The 20,064-nt window shown below is 38.0% G+C and overlaps 1 long non-coding RNA gene across 1 annotated transcript in view; it reads right to left on the bottom strand.

The window, feature by feature from the left end:
* The window catches only part of LOC114006876 (uncharacterized), a 30,353-nt gene extending 14,159 nt beyond the window's left edge, over positions 1-16,194 (bottom strand). The window contains exon 1 of the long non-coding RNA XR_003548542.1: positions 16,082-16,194. This is a non-coding gene — a long non-coding RNA (uncharacterized LOC114006876). The remainder of the gene's footprint in view (positions 1-16,081) is intronic.
* Between the last annotated feature and the right edge of the window lie 3,870 nt (positions 16,195-20,064).

The following is a 20,064-nucleotide window of genomic DNA, read 5'->3' on the forward strand; positions in this document are numbered from 1 at the left end:
TACAACCTAATATACATACTGGCACACACATCCACAAGTCAGTAAGAATAATTTTATAAAAAGTGGGCAAAAGAGAAACAGAGGAAACAGAAAAATTCAAATATTCAAGAGAAATATTCTCTTTATCAATGATCATAAGGCAAGATAAAACAAGATATTAGTTTTGAACTTCAAATTGGCAACAATTAAGCCATGATTTTTTTTAGAGGTTTTTGCTATAGGGCATATGTGCTCACAAGACAGACAGAGAGAGACAGAGAGACAGAAAGCAAGAAATCACCCCCCAGGGAGGATGGTCACACCACAATTCCTTCTCCTCTATTCTCCTCTTGGGATCTTGGGCACGCACGCACACACGCCCAGTGTGAGTTTAAGCCACTGGGTCCAGGACTCGAACCACGATCGACTACATGGGAGCACAGCAACATGGCCATTACGCTAACTGCTGATCCTCTTAAATCATGATATTGAGAGATGGGAGATTGAAATTGCTTTTATAATTCTGGTAAGAGTGACTGGAAATTAGCATGATTTTTCTTGATTAAAAAAATGCATTAAAGAATGTTAAATCTGCATATCCTTCTGTACAGCAATTTTAATTTTCATCTCAAAAAATTGGAAAAATTCACAATGTTCATACCAAAATGTGAATAGTGGTTAAGAACTGTACATTTTTAAAAATTATGACCCAGAATTCACTCCTGGGTGTGTTCATCCTACAGAGTCAAAAATTTACCTTTCACACAAAAACTTACATATATTCACAACAGTTTGCTTATATAACAGTCATATAATAGAAACACCTGAATTCCTTTCAACTGTTAAATACATGAATAAACTGTGACATATCCATTCAGTGAAATAATACCCAGCAATTAAAAGGAAAAACATGGTTGGAAAATTAATCACTTTGGATAGATAATAAGAGTATATGCTGAATAAAAAACAAATATAAAAACAAGGCCAATCACAAACTTTCTAATTTTTCTGCCAGAAAGCTATCAGCAGAGGTAGTATAAACTCAGGTTAGTAGCATCTTATATAATAGAGGGGGATGGCCATGCCATAATCCCCTCTCCTCCATTCTCCTCTCGGGATCTTGGGCACACACACACACATACCTGGCATGAGTTTAAGCTGCCAGGTCCAGGACTCGAACCACGATCGACTACATAGGAGTCCAGTGACATAGCCATTACGCTAACTGCTGGTCCTGCTTATTTTTTTATAATCCTATACCACTACACCTGTTGGCCCACCATATCTTTTTTTTTCAGAGAGAGATTTTTGCTATAAGGCATGTGCACTCACCAGAGAGACAGAGACAGAGAGACAAAAAGAGAGAAATCACTCTCAAGTGGGGATGGTCATGCCACAATCCCTTCTCCTCCATTCTCCTTTTGGGATCTTAGGCATACACCCATGCACCCAGTGTGGAGGTTTATACTGCCAGGTCTAGGACTCAAACTGTGGTCAACTACATGGGAGTACAGTGACATAACTATTACACCATATGCTGTCCCCTCCGTGTGCTCTTTTTTTTCCTAATAATTATTTTATTTAGCTTTATTTATTTATTTATTTTAATTTGACCAAAGAGGGACAGAGTGGGGGAGAAAGAGAGGGAAAGGGAAAGTGAGAAAGCAAGCCACCAGGTCCAGGACTCGAAATGTGGCCAGCTACATGGGAGTCCAGCACCCTTAACCACCGTGCCACCTGCCAACCCCAACTATCATTTTTTTTTTTTTGGAGGGGTTTTCGCTATAGGGCGCGTGCACTCGCCAGACAGACAGAGACAGAGAGACAGAAAGCGAGAAATCACCCTCCAGGGGGGATGGCCACGCCGCAATCCCTTCTCCTCCAGTCTCCTCTTAGGATCTTGGGCATGCATGCACACGCACTTGGTGTGAGTTTTAAGCCACCGGCTCTGGGACGTGAACTGTGGTCGACTACGTGGGAGTCCAGCTGCTAACTGCTGGTTCCCTGCCATATGGTTTTTAAGTGCAAAACTGTCAGAGAAATTTGGAAGAAGATATCATTTATATTAAGTGAAAAATTTTACAGAATAGATTAAGGACTATAAAACTGGAATTGTTCAAGAGTTTAAGTAAAAGGGAACGCTTACCAAATAGAATAATAATTATTAAAGTAATAACAAGAATTCCTACTATTTTTTAAAATTTCACTATAGAGTATGTGTGCTTGCTGGAAAAAGATGAGAGTCACAGAGAGAAAAAAAAATGGGGGCAGGGAGGGGTGAAGTGAGAAAACATCTCCCAGAGTGGAGTGACCATGCTGCAGTCCCTTCTCCTGTAGTCTCTCAGGATTTGAGGCATGCACACACATGCATCTAGCATGTTTCTCAACCTTCTAGTCCAGGATTTGAACCACACCATCGGCCTTGTGGGATCCAGCCACTTCAACACCGTGTCATCTGCTAGCCCTGATTCCTACTATTTCTATAGTACTTGTCCTTTGTACAGACAATAGGCCGTTTTCTGTACTTAATAACAGAGAGAAAGCTTTGTGTCACCCTTGGGAAAATTTTAGTACCATACAATATTTCTGAATTTTTGTCATTTGAACTTTGGAATCTACTTATATATGTTAGTTTTCAGGACTGACTAAGTGTGATTAATGAAGTTATAGGCTGCTTTAGTCTGAATGCTTCTATGCTCCCAAAATTCAAATGTTGAAACCTAATTCCTGATGTGATGGCATTAGGACATAAAGTCTTGAGGAGACAATTAGGTCTCATGAGGACAAAGTTCTGAATGAGATTAGTGACCTTATAAAAGATTCCAAAGAATTGTCTTGCCCTTTTTGTCATGTGAGGTTATAGTGAAAACAGCTATCTAGGAAGCAGGCCTTCATCAGATACCAAATCTGTCAGCACCTTGATCTTAAACTTCCCAGCATCCAGAACAATGAGAACTAAATCTCACTTGTTCATAAACCACCCAGTCTATGGTAATTTGTGATTACAGTCCAAACAAGCTGAGACACAGACTGTGGTTAACTGAATACTGTCCAGAAAAATATTCCGTGTTCTAGTCTATGTTGTTGCTAATAACAGAAAATACCTAAGTCGAGTAATTTATAGAGGTTTATTTAACTCATGATTTAGTGGTCTAAGGTATAGGGGCCATATCTGGCAACGGTCTTTGGATTCTGTTACAACGTGGAAGGTAGGAACACATCTCTTGTTCTGGTCTCAGACGCTCTCCTTGTGTCAGTACTGGTATATTTTCCTAATGACCTTAATCTTAATTTCATCCCAAAGACCCCACCCTTCAACAACATAGTCAGGTTAAGTTTTCACCCTCTTAATCCCACTACAGCCAAATCTCATCACGTGAATTGTTAGGGGACATTCTAACCATAGTGCTTTGAGTTTCTCCATTAAGTCAGTCTCTGCTCTATCACAGACCCAAATCTTTAAATTTTCTTTCAATAAAAAATATCTTCATAAAAAATAAGAAAACAAAACAGATAAAGTAAAAAGAAAACACTTTCCCATTTCTCCACACCAATTCCATTTTTCTGGCATAACCACTAAGAAGTAATGTGGTTGATATCACTCCACATGTATTCATGTGTGCCTCTGTGTCTGTGTGTGTGTGTGTGTGTGTGTGTTTTGTGTGTATATGCATGCACACACATCTTCCTTTTAACATAAATCAGTCTATACTACGCCTCCTGTTCTGTAACCTCAGTTGTAAAAATTTTATGATAAATAACAGATATCTTTTGTTATCAGAACAGATGAATCAACCCAGCCAGAGTGCCACAGTTGGTTGGGGAGCTGCTGCATGTTGCTGGAGACCACATGGGAAGGCTCTAGGTCCACATTTGCAGTCATTTAAACACAGCAGGTACATGCATGTTTTCCCATAATCCTGGCTGCAGGGCTGGGGAAAGGTTGCAGTGTAAAGACCCTATCAAAGGTGTCTCTTTCTCTCTTTCAGGAAAAAAAAAGAATCTGAATCTTTCTCATTTTCCCCTTCCCACCAAATTTATTTACTGATACTTTTTTCTTTTTTTGAGAGGTTTTTCGCTATAGGGCACGTGCACTCGTCAGACAGTCAGAGAGAGACAGAGAGATAGAAAGCAAGAAATCACCCCCTCCCCCAGTGGGGATGGCCACACTGCAATCCCTTCTTCTCCATTCTCTTCTTGGGACCTTGGGCACGCACGCACATGCACCCGGCGTGAGTTTAAGCCGCCGGGTCTGGGACTTGAACCACGGTTGACTACATGGGAGTCCAGCGAAATAGCCATTACACTAACTACTGGTCCCTTTACTGATACTTTTAAATTGAATAAATACACATAGACACCAGCTGTGACCCAACTGCGGTGGAGTGACTAAGACGCTGCTGCTTTACACACTGGAACCACAGGAGAGGCTCGGGTTCAGTTCCTGGTCCAACATAAATGTTGGATGCAGTGTGTCCTGCAGTTTCAGTGACTCAGGAGTCTGAGTCTGAGGAGAATCACAAGCTCCAGGCTGACCTGGGAAACACAGGCAGACCCCCTGTCTGAAAAGTAGGTAAGCATGTGGTCCTTGCCTATAATCCCATTTGGAAGGCTGAACAGGAGGACCATGACATGGAGACATTCGGTCTTAAAACAACAGAAAAGACATACATTCTTTTTGTAAGATCTGTTTTAGTTTTCATTGTTGTTTATTCAGAACATGCCTAGAGAAGATCACACATCAAACATTCCTTTTATGCCCCAATTTCCCCCTCCTTCCTCTATGCTACTGGCTATGCTTCCTGCCTTCCTTATATCCTTGTATGGTGTATTACATTCCAGCACAAGCAGCAAGTAGAAATCCACAGCACAAGCAACCCTGCACAGGGTGGGTTTCTAGGCGTAGCCAATGCACCATGTAGGCCAAACCTCAGCCAGAGTCCATGTTATTATGTTTGATTGACACCCATACAAATCAGTCTATGAAGCGTTTGGGGGACTGTCCCACTTCCTGACATTTTCTCATTCATTTTTCTCCATACAGCTGGCTTTCAACATATCACATCCAGGACTAGAGCACTCTTTAGTTATGACTTTTAAACCATCAAAAGAGTATGAGACTCTGTACCTCTTTTCCAACATGCAACTAAAAATAAAGTGAAAACAAACCATTAAATAAATGTTAAATATTGCATGAATTATGTAAGTTTTTAGTGAGTTTATTTTTTCAAGTTTATTATTTATTTTTAATTCTAAAGAAATGCCCACATTTGGGGCCATTAGGTGGCATGATGGTTAAGATGCTGGACTCTCCCTCAGCCACGGGTAGTTCAAATCTCAGACCCAGTGGCTTGAAAATCACACATGGCATGTGTGTATGCATGCCCAAAATCTTCAGAGGAGTATGGAGAAGGGATTGCAGCCTAGCCAACCCTCTCTAGAGGGCGATTTCTTACTTCCTCCCTCTCTGTCTCTCTCCAGTGAGCACACATGCCCTATGGCAAACAAACAAAAACTAACTGAATAAATAAATAAAATGCCCACTTTTATATCTAACATGGTATTTACGATGTTGTCTTTTATTTATAGATATTCCCATCATCACATAAGCTTTACATTCCATAAGACCTAGTGTCTTTATTATTTTTCTTATACATAATATGTATTTTATAAATATTTTTGGATATAGCAAACATTTGATAAAAATGAGAATTTTTTTATAAAGAAAGGAGAAGCCTTTTGCCTTTGAACCGCTGACCCAGCTCTGTTCTGTTCCAGTACTAGGTTCATGTTTTCTTCCTCGTGACTCAGTTCCTATTTTAACATTTAATTCCAGTCTCTGTTTTTCTATTATATTTCTCCTTCTCACTTTTTATCCACTATTCCACCACAGCTTCCTATCCACACTCTTCCTTTTTCTTATTCCTTGGAGTTCCAATTTTTTAGTTCCTCTGAAATGAAACATCTTTCGTTAAAATGTTACTCCTACCTGTCCCTGAAAACTTGGCCGCTGTCTCACTTTCCTGACACTTTGCAGCCTGGGTCTTTCTGTGGCCTTCTCATGGACACCATACCCACAGCCTTCTCTGTCTTTTCCTCAGCTCTCCACCATGTTGCCCACTGCTGAGTATTCCCCTCACCAGGGGTATCACCCCAGAGCAGTTTCCAGAATTAAGTAGCCAGAATGTTGTGTCATAATTTTCACTTCTATCACATATCTGCTATCATAATGAGGATGGTCAGATCTTTGTTTCAGTGCTACCAAGGGGCTGATGGAGAGATGAGTTGGCCCTGGAATTTCCATCAACAATTCTATAGCTACACTAATGTAGTAATGTAAGATCTAGAAAATTGATGTTTTCTCAAACTTAAGCAGTATGAATATATGCTTCCTTAGAAAACTGTTATTTTTATTGACTTGAAACATGGATATAAAGTAAAAAATCAGTTTCTATACAAATTTACCTCCTAGATGAGTCCACAATTTACTATCTAGTCCTATTATTGCACTGAATCCATTCTATGTAGAATTCTGGAGCTGTCTCAAATGAATCAGTAAGGTTTTTACCATTGGTATCACTTACCTTCTGAGCTCTCTTGAGGAAGTTACCTTTTTTTTCTTAGAAAGAGAGATATTTTTCTATAGGCATGTGCACTCACAGGAGAGAGAGAGAGGGACAGAGAGACAAAAAGTGAGAAGTCATGCCCCCACCACCACCAGGGGAATGGCCATGATGCAATCCCCTCTTCTCCATTATCCTCTCAGGATCTTGGGTATGCATGCACACGCATCCAGCATGAGTTTTAAGCATTGTTGAAATCATCAAGGTGCTTATAGACCACTACTCCACCATCACCACTGAATATCTCTTCTGTGTATGAGTTTGCATCATTGAGATTTCCATGTTTGCAGTCAACTTCTTCAGTTCGCCTCACTAAAGTACTTAAAATAGTATCTGGGATCTAGTGAGCATTAAATGCAAAAGGGCTATCATTATTATAAATAGAAGCATCAGGGGAACAGCAGTTAGCGTAATGGCTATGTCACTGGACTCACATGTAGTTAACTGTAGTTAGAGTCCTGGACCTGGTGGCTTAAACTCACGCTGTACATGTGTGCGTGCATGACCATGATCCCTAGAGGAGAATGGAGGAGAAGGGATTGTGGTGTGGCTATCCCCTCTGGGGGATGATTTCTCACTTTCTTTCTCTCTGTCTCTCTGGCAAGCGCACACACCCCATACCAAAATCCTCTCAAAAAAAAAAATTAAAAATAAATAAATAAATAGAACCATCAGATGTTTCTAACATCCTTCAGCAGAGGTGTGCTGGAAGCAGGTCATCTGATTTTTAATATTTGTAGAAATTTAGCAAGTCAATTATTAAACATGCTTATCATAAGTAATTAACTTATATAAATTTATCATTTAGTAAATTATATTAAAAACAAAAGTTATAACTGCACAGAACTCATAACTTGCCCATTATTTTACAATACTTAATATTATCTGTGCTTTTGAGGCTATGCAACCATATTGTTTTAACATGGTGGAAATACCATATGATGTTATGCAATGTGCATCTCTTCTTAACCCCAAGTCCAGTGATGCTTAACTGGTAGCCTGAAAATTGTCATGATGGCAATGTTTCACTACAGAAAGTAACCAATACTATAAATCAGGGCTTTATTTATTGTTCTGTTGATTGTTTGACTAAAGAATATAGCAAACATTTGATAAAAATGAGAATTTTTTTATAAAGAAAGGAGAAGCCTTTTGCCTTTGAACCGCTGACCCAGCTCTGTTCTGTTCCAGTACTAGGTTCATGTTTTCTTCCTCGTGACTCAGTTCCTATTTTAACATTTAATTCCAGTCTCTGTTTTTCTATTATATTTCTCCTTCTCACTTTTTATCCACTATTCCACCACAGCTTCCTATCCACACTCTTCCTTTTTCTTATTCCTTGGAGTTCCAATTTTTTAGTTCCTCTGAAATGAAACATCTTTCGTTAAAATGTTACTCCTACCTGTCCCTGAAAACTTGGCCGCTGTCTCACTTTCCTGACACTTTGCAGCCTGGGTCTTTCTGTGGCCTTCTCATGGACACCATACCCACAGCCTTCTCTGTCTTTTCCTCAGCTCTCCACCATGTTGCCCACTGCTGAGTATTCCCCTCACCAGGGGTATCACCCCAGAGCAGTTTCCAGAATTAAGTAGCCAGAATGTTGTGTCATAATTTTCACTTCTATCACATATCTGCTATCATAATGAGGATGGTCAGATCTTTGTTTCAGTGCTACCAAGGGGCTGATGGAGAGATGAGTTGGCCCTGGAATTTCCATCAACAATTCTATAGCTACACTAATGTAGTAATGTAAGATCTAGAAAATTGATGTTTTCTCAAACTTAAGCAGTATGAATATATGCTTCCTTAGAAAACTGTTATTTTTATTGACTTGAAACATGGATATAAAGTAAAAAATCAGTTTCTATACAAATTTACCTCCTAGATGAGTCCACAATTTACTATCTAGTCCTATTATTGCACTGAATCCATTCTATGTAGAATTCTGGAGCTGTCTCAAATGAATCAGTAAGGTTTTTACCATTGGTATCACTTACCTTCTGAGCTCTCTTGAGGAAGTTACCTTTTTTTTCTTAGAAAGAGAGATATTTTTCTATAGGCATGTGCACTCACAGGAGAGAGAGAGAGGGACAGAGAGACAAAAAGTGAGAAGTCATGCCCCCACCACCACCAGGGGAATGGCCATGATGCAATCCCCTCTTCTCCATTATCCTCTCAGGATCTTGGGTATGCATGCACACGCATCCAGCATGAGTTTTAAGCATTGTTGAAATCATCAAGGTGCTTATAGACCACTACTCCACCATCACCACTGAATATCTCTTCTGTGTATGAGTTTGCATCATTGAGATTTCCATGTTTGCAGTCAACTTCTTCAGTTCGCCTCACTAAAGTACTTAAAATAGTATCTGGGATCTAGTGAGCATTAAATGCAAAAGGGCTATCATTATTATAAATAGAAGCATCAGGGGAACAGCAGTTAGCGTAATGGCTATGTCACTGGACTCACATGTAGTTAACTGTAGTTAGAGTCCTGGACCTGGTGGCTTAAACTCACGCTGTACATGTGTGCGTGCATGACCATGATCCCTAGAGGAGAATGGAGGAGAAGGGATTGTGGTGTGGCTATCCCCTCTGGGGGATGATTTCTCACTTTCTTTCTCTCTGTCTCTCTGGCAAGCGCACACACCCCATACCAAAATCCTCTCAAAAAAAAAAATTAAAAATAAATAAATAAATAGAACCATCAGATGTTTCTAACATCCTTCAGCAGAGGTGTGCTGGAAGCAGGTCATCTGATTTTTAATATTTGTAGAAATTTAGCAAGTCAATTATTAAACATGCTTATCATAAGTAATTAACTTATATAAATTTATCATTTAGTAAATTATATTAAAAACAAAAGTTATAACTGCACATAACTCATAACTTGCCAATTATTTTACAATACTTAATATTATCTGTGCTTTTGAGGCTATGCAACCATATTGTTTTAACATGGTGGAAATACCATATGATGTTATGCAATGTGCATCTCTTCTTAACCCCAAGTCCAGTGATGCTTAACTGGTAGCCTGAAAATTGTCATGATGGCAATGTTTCACTACAGAAAGTAACCAATACTATAAATCAGGGCTTTATTTATTGTTCTGTTGATTGTTTGACTAAAGAAAGTGATGAAGAAAATGCTAATGAAAACTAAACTTAGTGTGTTAATCCTAATAATGAAGTCAAAAGAATAAATACAACTTTGTACAAGAGTTAGAGATGGTCCAACAATAAATCATCCATCAGATTTAATGATAAAAGTTTATTGGGGAAAGAGGTAGCAAATTGAGATGTTACTTTATCAAATCATTGTTGTATTTCATTCATGATTGCATTCAATGATAATTGAAAACATTCTATGAGAACCAATTGAATGTGTGGAATTTATAAAAGTATTGTATATTTTATTAACTACAAATTTTATGTTCTACAGCTTTTTCTATATAAAATGTATTTAATATGCATACATATGTGTAGATATACACATATAAACACATAAATATATGTATTCATACATACACACATGGTTTTCCCTAGAAAACTTTTTGTAAAATGTTTATCAGCAAACCACTGCCTTCACATTTCCTCACTAACCAAAGGATAAAATGAGTGAAGAAATGTTTTACTAAGTCTAGAATTTACACTGAAAGAAGATAGTCAACAAGAAACATAGCCATCACTTTAGTAAACAATGGAATCATTCAAATAATAAATATTTATAACCATTTAGTTCCTACTGCATAACAAACTATCTCCAACTCAGAAGCTTAAAACAATGAAGGTTTCTTGTATTGCTCAGAGTCAATGGTTCAGCTGTGTAGTTCTGCCCAAATGACCCAGGATTGACCAGGCTAACTTGGCAACCATAATCAACCTGGGTATTCCAGGGACCTAGCTGGGCTAGTAAGGCTTTGCTCATGTCTGCCAATGAACTGACTGGTGGCTGGGGTGATGGAGGCAACTGGGCACAAGTGTCCATCCATCAGCAGGACATCCCAGCCTATTTTCTTAGTACCTGAGTGAAAGCCACAAAGTCTCTTGAAGCTTAGATTCAGATGTGACATAAAACCTACTTCCTCCTCATTCTGTTTACATTTTTTGGGGGGAAGGGGAGATTTTTGCTATAGGGTGTGACTGTCAAGTGACAGCAGAAAGTGAGAAATCATACCCTTCTCTTTCCCCAACCCCCAGGGGGAATGGCCAAACCACAATCCCTTCTCTTCCCCTCTCATCTCAGGATTTTGGGCACACCTGCACACGTGCTTGGCATGAATTTCAAGTACTGGGTCCAGGACTTGAACCTGATAGGCCAACCAGGAGTCCAGTGCCTTCACCACTGTGCCACCTACTGGTCTGTTCATTAAAGCAGGTTACAAATTCAGCTCAGGTTCAGGAGATGAGTAAGTAACTTTCATCTCTTAATGATAGTCTGAGAAGTCACATTACAAAGGGTATGGCTACAGGGAGGCATAAATAATTGGGCTCATCATCTACCACAATGTTTTCTGCTGTTTACCTATCCTATTGTCAGAATATAGCCGAACTCTTGCATTACTTGATTAAGCAAACCACCTGTGCATGGGGCCAGGACAGCTATAAACAAATACAATCCTCTTTGTCCCTGGATTATGGTCCTGCTGTCCTCTTTTTTTGTTTGTTGTTTGGCATATTAACAATTTAGTAAATCTATTACAGATAAGGATAAAGTAGCTAAAATTTATAGAAATGGTTCCTTCTTCCTCACACACACAAAAGTCCCATAGAATACACATTTGCAAGTAGAATCAGTCATAGAAGAAAACTTAAAAGAGATTTAGTAGTTCAGTTCTTCTTTAATAAATTAATAAAGTAGAATAAAATTTAACATCCCAAGCACCAAGAAAAATGTGTCTGAAAAGCTGCAAATTTATAGTGCCAGGTAGACAGACACAAAATAAACATGGTAAGGGAAAAAGAAATAAGACAAAAAGGAACTGCTTTACTTCCAGATAAAAAATCTAAGGTTATAGGAAGGAATTGCACTGTGACAATTTTTTTTTCTCTTCCCTAGATGTCATTACCAAAATTCGTAATTATCTATTTGTGTGTTTACCAGCTGTTTGATTGACTCCTGAATCCTTAGCACCTAACTCAGTATCTGGCTAATAAGTAGTTAAATATAGAATCAATTCATGAATGAATGACAATGAGAGTCATATATGGATCTGAGTAACATTTCCCTTTTTAGAAACACTTCCTGCTGTCTTAAAAGGTAAGACAGTAGTGGGACCAGCATTTGGCGTAATGGTTATGTCGCTGGACTCCCATGTAGCGGACCGCGATTCGAGTCTCGGACCTGGTGACTTAAACTCATGCTGGGGGCATGTGCATGCATGTCTAAGATCCAGAGAGGAAAATGGAAGAGAAGGGATTGGAGCATGGCCATCCCCCCTGAAGGGTGATTTCTCTCTTTCTTTCTGTCTCTCTGTTTCTCTGGTGAGCGCACATGCCCTATATCAAAAACCTCTCCAAAATAAAAAAAAGGTAAGACAGTAGAAAAGAAGTGCCCCTCCTACATATTGGAAAACATTTGAGGATAGCCATCGTTCTTTCCTTTTGGAGTCGCAAATTCCAGAATCATTACTAGCCTTACTCCTTATTCTTACTAATCAGCCCTGCTTCCTCCACACATTAGTGTAATCCACACAAACAGTGCCCATGAATTCATTTACAATGATTCTATGTGTAGATCATGGTTATTAAATTTGACTTTTAGTCCTAGCAGTGACTATCTCTCAAGTTATTTAATCATATAAAATAATCCTACCCACTGATTTAGAATGAAATAAAGAAAAAGGAGAAAAAAGATGTTTAATATTCATTGAGTGACTAAATAGCAGGTCCAATGCTAGAGTCCATAAATACATTATCTCATTTGATCCTTTAAAACAGTTCTTCAAGATAAGAAATCTGAGGCTCAGCAAGGTCAAGTAATTTGGTCAAGCTTGCAGTTCATAAGCAGCAGATATAGGATTTGAACTCTAGCATGTCTGTATGATTCTAACGGTTCTGTTCTTTCTCTCCTGTAATTATGCTATTTCAACTCTTCTGTCTTCCTCAATCAAGATGGATTCATACTCTTTATTTTAATTTTAATAAGGAATAACTTATGATGCATTACTGGAAATGAAGTAGAAATATATATTTTTTTAATTCTAAGTGTCTCTTTCTATTGATGTTTTTTCTGGAAAGCAGTGTCAGCCAAGAATATGCCATGTTTTTGCCCTCAAAGGAAATTAAAATGAACATTCTCATCAGCCATGGTTCATGCCGCAGCAGAATTCTACATTACCCATGACTAAAATATGCCCCTCCTTTTGTTAATGAAGATCCCGGATCTTGCTTTCCCCCTGGTATCATTCATCCAGTTCTGGCTGGCACTGGTCCATGGCTGCACTCCCAGAACCAGTAGATTCCCAAGCCAGACCATTCTTCTATTTCATATTATGTCTGCTTTCATGGAGAAAGGAGTCTCAGAGAAAAGGAAACAGATATAGGCTGTGTAAATAGAGTATACTGTGGGGTTGAGAATGAAGTAATGTTAGAGGGAGTTTGAAAGTTTGCAAAGTAATAGCAATTATATAGTTTAAGCATAATTACATGCAACCACCATGCATAATATGAACAAAAAACAGACGACAAACAAGTGATAAGGAAAGACATTAGATATCAGTGTGTACATGGGGTAAGAAACGGGCCCTCAGAGGTTTAATGTTATTTCTCTTTCTGGAGGTAAGCACGAGGCAGTTTGATTTCACTTATTCTTCTATTTGACTAAATTGTTTTTATGCTCTCTTCTATTTCTAGCCAAGAGTTCTTTAAACCAGTGGTACTCAAATTTGCACATGAAAATTGCCAGGAGAGCTAGTTAAAATGCAATTCTGATCCAATAGCTCTAACAAGAGGCCTGAGATTTTTCATTTCTAACAAGTTCCCAAGGTAATGTCCACGCAGCTGATTCAGAACCGCACTTTAAGTAGCAAGATGCTTTCCTGTCCATAAGATACTACATCAGAGGGTTGGAATGGGGAGAAGAGCAGGAAGATTTGGTACCTTACAAAACAGGGTTTAAAAGAAAATTTATTCATTTGGCATTTTTAAAAATTCTCCAACTTTGGGCTATGAGCATTGATATTCCATATCAGAAGCCTGTTATGCTTGCCTTTTAAAAATAAACATTTTTTTTTCTGCTGACTTATAGGATTTGAGACGAGTTAGTTCCTCAATTGTTAAAACATTAAACTTATGTAACGGAAAATGAACCTCAACTTTATTTTTAAGAGTCCAATGAGATTCTTTTTTATATATGGATAAATTTGTGAAGTTTCAAAAAATAAACATCAATTTCATCCAGTCTATAGGGCATACATACATCATCTAAATCAAAGTTGTGGCTTTAAAGGTCAAAATACAACACAACTTTGGAGTTTCCTTTTGACAAGCAGCAAGAAGTTTTAGTTCTAGGGTTGGCAGGTGGTGTGGTGGTTAAAGTGCTGGACTCCACATGGCCATCCACGGTTCAAGTCTCAGACCTGGCAGCTTGCTCTCTCACTTTCTCTCTCTCCTCCTCATGTCAAAATTTAAAAATAATAAGAAATAAAATTAAATCAATAAATGTTTAAAAACTAATGTTACAAAAAGTTTTAGTTCTAGCCAGTCTAAGAAAACTCTCCATAGATAATATGAAGGACTTGCATCTTATATTTAATAGAAGCTTATGCCTAGAAAACATGGTTTTTTTAAAATAAGATTTACACTTGTAAAATAGAGCAAAATCTTTGTCCATGCCATAGTAAGAGAAAGACTTGATTCTTTTCATTTCCCAGGTTGGAAAAGCAAGGCACAAAGAGGTTAGTTAATTTGTTTAGGATTGATTAGTCATCAGCTCAGAGAAGGTGCAAGAATAAGCATGTACCCACAGATCCTGAAGGCAGAATTGTGCCCTCTCACCCACTGCCTGCCTGCTTGGAGTCTTTCCTATTAGGCTTTCTACAGTAGGCCTGAATTCTTGCTCTCGCATGTGTCATTGTCTTCTTGGTGAATATGTTTTTCATCATTGATATTCTGGAATTTTCCCAGACAGGTTCTAATTTAGTTTGCCAATGAGCTGTTAAAATCTGGGTCTCAGGAAGAGTGACTGTCCTATTTTTTTTGCCAATGTTTTTGTCTATATCTAGGGATATTTTAGTAAACTCCATTTGTTTTTCCTGTAACTCCCGTTACCTCTCTCATGAGGACTTGAGGGACTCTGATCTTCTCTCTCCACCTCAGCTTCTGTCCTCTGGCTATTCCCAGACCTAACTCACTGAAGCAAAGGATCTGGCCACTTAGCTTAGTTATTCAGTCAAGAAGGAAAGAAAAAGTAAGCTGTCATATTTTTGAGAACCTTGTCCCCTCCACCACATAAGCATTTTCTCTGTCCACAGCTAGGATAATCAAGTAATTCATAGTCTAAATCAGTACACTGTTGAAAATAAAATTGGGGATTACATTTAGGCCAATATTACTGGCATAAACTAGGACTATCCTATGCATATTGTAACATACAGCCACCCTGTCAGTGGCTTGCATGATTCTCTATGTTGACTTCTCTAAGATTCTACTGGAAAAGGTCTTAAATGCCTGAAATTTTGATGGATCCTTAGTAATTTACTAGTACAGGGTAGGGTAGCACCTCTAGCAGGTCTACTACATTATAACTTTCAGGTGATTGATTTTTGAGTGATTGATACAACTATTGAATACACTGTAAATTCTAAGTGCCAATAAAGCAGTGGGCTGATGCAAGAGCTAAGACAGTTCAGTGTTAATTTGTTTGGTTTTGTTTTTTTACCTTACTTAAGACCTCTTACTGTTAGTTGAATATAAAACATTTTGTGTATTTGCCGAACACTTATATCAGAAATCATTGTCGGTCAAGAAGAGAAAATCACATTTTACATTTAATTACATTTGACTCCCCACTCTTATTCTCTAAGAGTCGGGTTTATATTTAATTTTAAAAAGAAAGCAAGGTCAATAAGTGATTATATTGTGCTAAGATGTTACAATACTTTTATTCTACAACACATTTTAAAAGATAAAGGTTCTCTTGTAGACACAGCTAATCCCCTCATAAACAAACGCAATGATGCTAAAATAAGAGGTGTTTTAAAATATCATACTACCTTATGGATTCTACCCCTAAAACAATTATCATCTCTTTCTCTATGGCCCCAATCATTGTCTCCCATTGTCTCCAAATTCTTAGCCACTTGAATTCGACTGCAGCCTTTGCTGTCTTTTTCAAATACTATTTCGAACCTGTTACTCCCCAGAATAGAAACTTTCAAGGGCACCTCACAAAGAAATTCCAATATTTTGAACCCAAATCACAAATCCCTTCATCCTCTTTGCTACCATCAAGTAATATGAACAAGCAATATACTCACATTTATTGAATGATCGTAACCGATACAGACACACCAAGCCTTTCCTTCAAACAATTTATTCTCTTTGAACACGTAATTTCAATACTAGTTAGTGGTGGCGTGAATTAACACTCCCCAAGAACTGTTTGAAACTATTTTTTCTTTTTTTTTTTTAACTTTCGTTTTGTTGAGCTTAATAATAATTGGGGAAGCAATGAGGAGGAAGTGAGAGGGGACTGGGAGTGTTTTAGTCTAGAAAGTAGGTGAGGGAACTGGATCCTAAACTGTGAAGAGCTGACTAGAGAGGAATGGAGATATAATCAAGGAAGGACAAGAGTTCAACAATGGAAAAGAACTTTCTGAACTATTTTTAAATCTCTTTCAGGTTGTAAGAGCTCATTCAATCAAAACAAGGTTATGTTTTCTTTGACTAGAGATTCTCAATGGTGAATGCACATTAAAACCACAAGGGGGCTTTTAAACTACTTACTCCCAGAATTCTCTTCCAGGTGTTCTGGTTTGACTGATCTCAGGTCAACTGAAAAATATATAGTGTTTAAAATCCCTAGGTGATTTGTGAAAATTAAATGAGATTACTCATGTGATGCACTTTGCACAGGGTTCTCTAAAGGTTGGCTCTTATTGATAGGATTACTAAATCAATACCCACTGAATTTCAAAGCAAAGGAGAGAAAGAGCACAGTTCTGGACTTTTATGACTGAAACTCAGTTTGGAGTATGTCTTTGAAATGAATTTTGAAATCCAAGTTAGGTGAAGAATAGTGTTGTGCAGCACAGGAGAATATACTGGGTATAAAAGTGAGAAATAACATTTTATGTGCAGGCTACAGGCCTCATTTTCTGATTATTTCAACAACCATTTACTGCATACCTGATCTATGCTTCACGTTATCCTATTCACTGGAGACACAAAAGTGATTGAAAGAAATTCACAGACTAAGGTGGATTGAAGAAAGCAAGACTGTCTTCTCTTCTAAGGTGTGAAAATGATAAGTTTGTCAATTTGAACTTTACAGTCACTCTTAAGAGCAAGCAAGACATAGAACTTCATACAAGGAAGTTCTCATGCATTAGCTACTCCACAGTCAAAGCGATGGACTTAGAAGCTCCAACATGAGTAGCCTCACAGGAATAAAGTGCAATGGTGTCATATACACCTTCTTCTTGGCACACTACAAAGTACTCTGCAAATTTCTAACAGCATTATTATTATTATTATTATTATTATAACTATTATTGACTCTATAGATCAACTATCAATTGAGAAAAATATTTTAATATCTATTAAATATTAACCCCACATAAACCTATAGAATACATTTAATATTTAATGTGTTAAAATTGAAACATTTATTCAGCTCTTCAGACATGAAGTGACCCAGTTCTCCCAACTTTTTGTATTGCCTCAAACTCTTTAGGGAAAGACATTAAAGACACAGACACATACACAGACTTACTTTTTTTCAATTTAGTTAGTTTATTTCATATATTCAAGCACTATATATCACTACAACTTGTACAGTGAATTTACTCAACATGAATATACTTCACACCAGTCCAGGTGAAGATACCTATTATCATCAACAGATATCATCCATTTCTGTCACAGACTTACTGTTATTGGAACTCTTTCCAGACATTATTTTCCCTTCTGAAGTGCCCATCTTCTTAAGGAAATTCACATACGAATCGTGGGCAGCTTATCTGGTTAGCACAGGAAGAACCAGAACAAGGGATAAAGGACCCTTGGACACTGGGCTGATCGGTAAAGTGGTTGGAAGTAAAGAGGGGAAAGCTGGAAAGACAATCCACTACGTCATACAGCAAGATAGTGCAGTGTTTGTGTCTATGGTCCTGGCTATATCCACATCAGCTGAGAACTTGATAGACATGCATATTCTCAGGTCCTTCTCATGATACACCGAATCAGGAACTCTGAGGATAGAATCTAATAATCTGGGTTTTAACAAGCACTCCAGATGATTAGGTAAATGCTGGAATTTGGCCCCTACTCTTGGCTACTTATTAAAATTACTTAAGAAATGTATTAGTTTGTTATGGCTGCCAAAACAAATACTACAGACTGGGTAACTTAAACAAAAATTATTTTCTCACAGTTGTGGAGAAAAAAAGTCTGAGATCAAAATATTGGCAATATTGGTTTCTTTTGAGGCCCTCTCTTTGGCTTATAGATAGTTATCTTCCTCCAGTGTCCTCACATGATCTTTCTTTTGCGTGGCTATATCTGAATTTTTTTCTTGTAAAGATACCAGTTACTAGGTTAGGACCTACCCTAATGACCTCATTTTAACTTAATTACCTCTTGAAAGACATTATCTCCAAATATAATCACATTCTGTGGTATGGTATTGAGGGCTTCGACTTCAACATATGAATTTTAGGGAGACACAGTTTAGCCTGTAACAAAAACCTTTCATAAGAAAAAATAATTTCATATGAAATCAACTAAATCTGTATTTTTAGAAGGAGGAACCAGGCATACATGTTCTTTAGAAGCTCTCCTATGATCAAATGTGCAGTCAGGACTGAGAACCAGGCTGTAATGTGTAAAAAGCCAAACAACTGGGCATGCATCAGGGGACTGGCCATCAATGGCCACGTGTTGCCAACAGGCAGGCAGACCCAACAAGTATGGAGTGTGATGAGGAAAGTAGCACCCAGGGGAAATCTTAGGGCAGCGTATTCAGTCAAGTCCCTACATAAGAGTAGATGGGTTGAGAATTCAATGAACAGAACTGAAGTATAGGCAAGAGCCAGTTGATAAGAAACCAATATCAGAATGGGTCCAAACAATTAGAACTCAGCTGTGACCCAAACAGTTGTTTTGACCCACATAGATTTTTGACCAGAGACTTCTGACCAGGAAGTTTTTCCCAGGGTCAGAAGATGTAGTAGCAAAAACCGAAGAGATGGCAGTAAAAGAAGTCAGCTGACATCTGAAACTTTTAGAAGACATCCTATCTTTCAATTCCTCAAATACATCTCAACAGTGCTTTACAGAAAAGAAAGAAAAAATAAGACAAACAACAATCACAAACAAAACCACTGCTCTGAAGATACAATGGGTGCACAAACTTGGGTGATGTATTTAAAGAACTATCTGATTCTTAGTGAGTTATTGTACTTTATTTCTTGTGGGTGACGGGGAGTCTCACAGAATGACTGATTAAACTTCTAAACACCTTTGTTAAAGTACTTAATCTCTGCTTTGTTCTCCTTCACAGAGAGGAAGCCAATTGTGTTCAAAGTGTCATTATTAGCTCTATTTCCAATACCTCAAAAATTAAAGGACTGTTACAGTGAAACAAATGCAGGAAGAACACACAATCTCTCTGAAACATCCTTGTGCCCAACCACCCACCTGGCCCACAGATGGAAGAATTACAGGGAATCCAGCTGAGTAATAATGTTATTGATTCCCTGCTAATCGGATTTTTCTTGAGTCCAGCAACAGTCAAGTGTTTACAAGACTTCTCTTTTCAAAACAACTCAAAAGTCATTCCCAGCAGAGAAGCTAGAAACCAGAAAATCAATAATGTAGGAACTGCTACTAAGGATTTTCATCTACCCAGTGAGGAGGATAGTTATTTATAGAAAGACTGGCCACTCCAGTTTAGTGTGGTAATAACATGGTACAGCTAGTTCAAAGAGTGGCATAGTTGAACACAGCCTTGTATTATGTCCACTGTAAATGGTCTCTATAAGGAAAAAGCCTATAATTTAGAGAGATTTGCCGAATGGTAAAGCCTGGGTCATTGTAACAGATATTTTTTCCCAGCTCTATTTGTGGAGGGGGCATGTAAAACGGAAGGAAAAAGGTTAGCTTCAGGAAACCTGGAAGGGGAAAGTGAGCCTCATTTGGTTTTACCTACAGGAGAGCTATCTTATACTTAACCCAAATCCTTGATTTCTTTTACTTGTTTATTTTTTCCACAAGTGAGAGAGACAGAGAAAATGAAAGA

This window comes from Tupaia chinensis, unplaced genomic scaffold, assembly GCF_000334495.1.
Source record: "Tupaia chinensis unplaced genomic scaffold, TupChi_1.0 Scaffold000097_1, whole genome shotgun sequence".
Taxonomy (NCBI): Eukaryota; Metazoa; Chordata; class Mammalia; order Scandentia; family Tupaiidae; genus Tupaia; species Tupaia belangeri.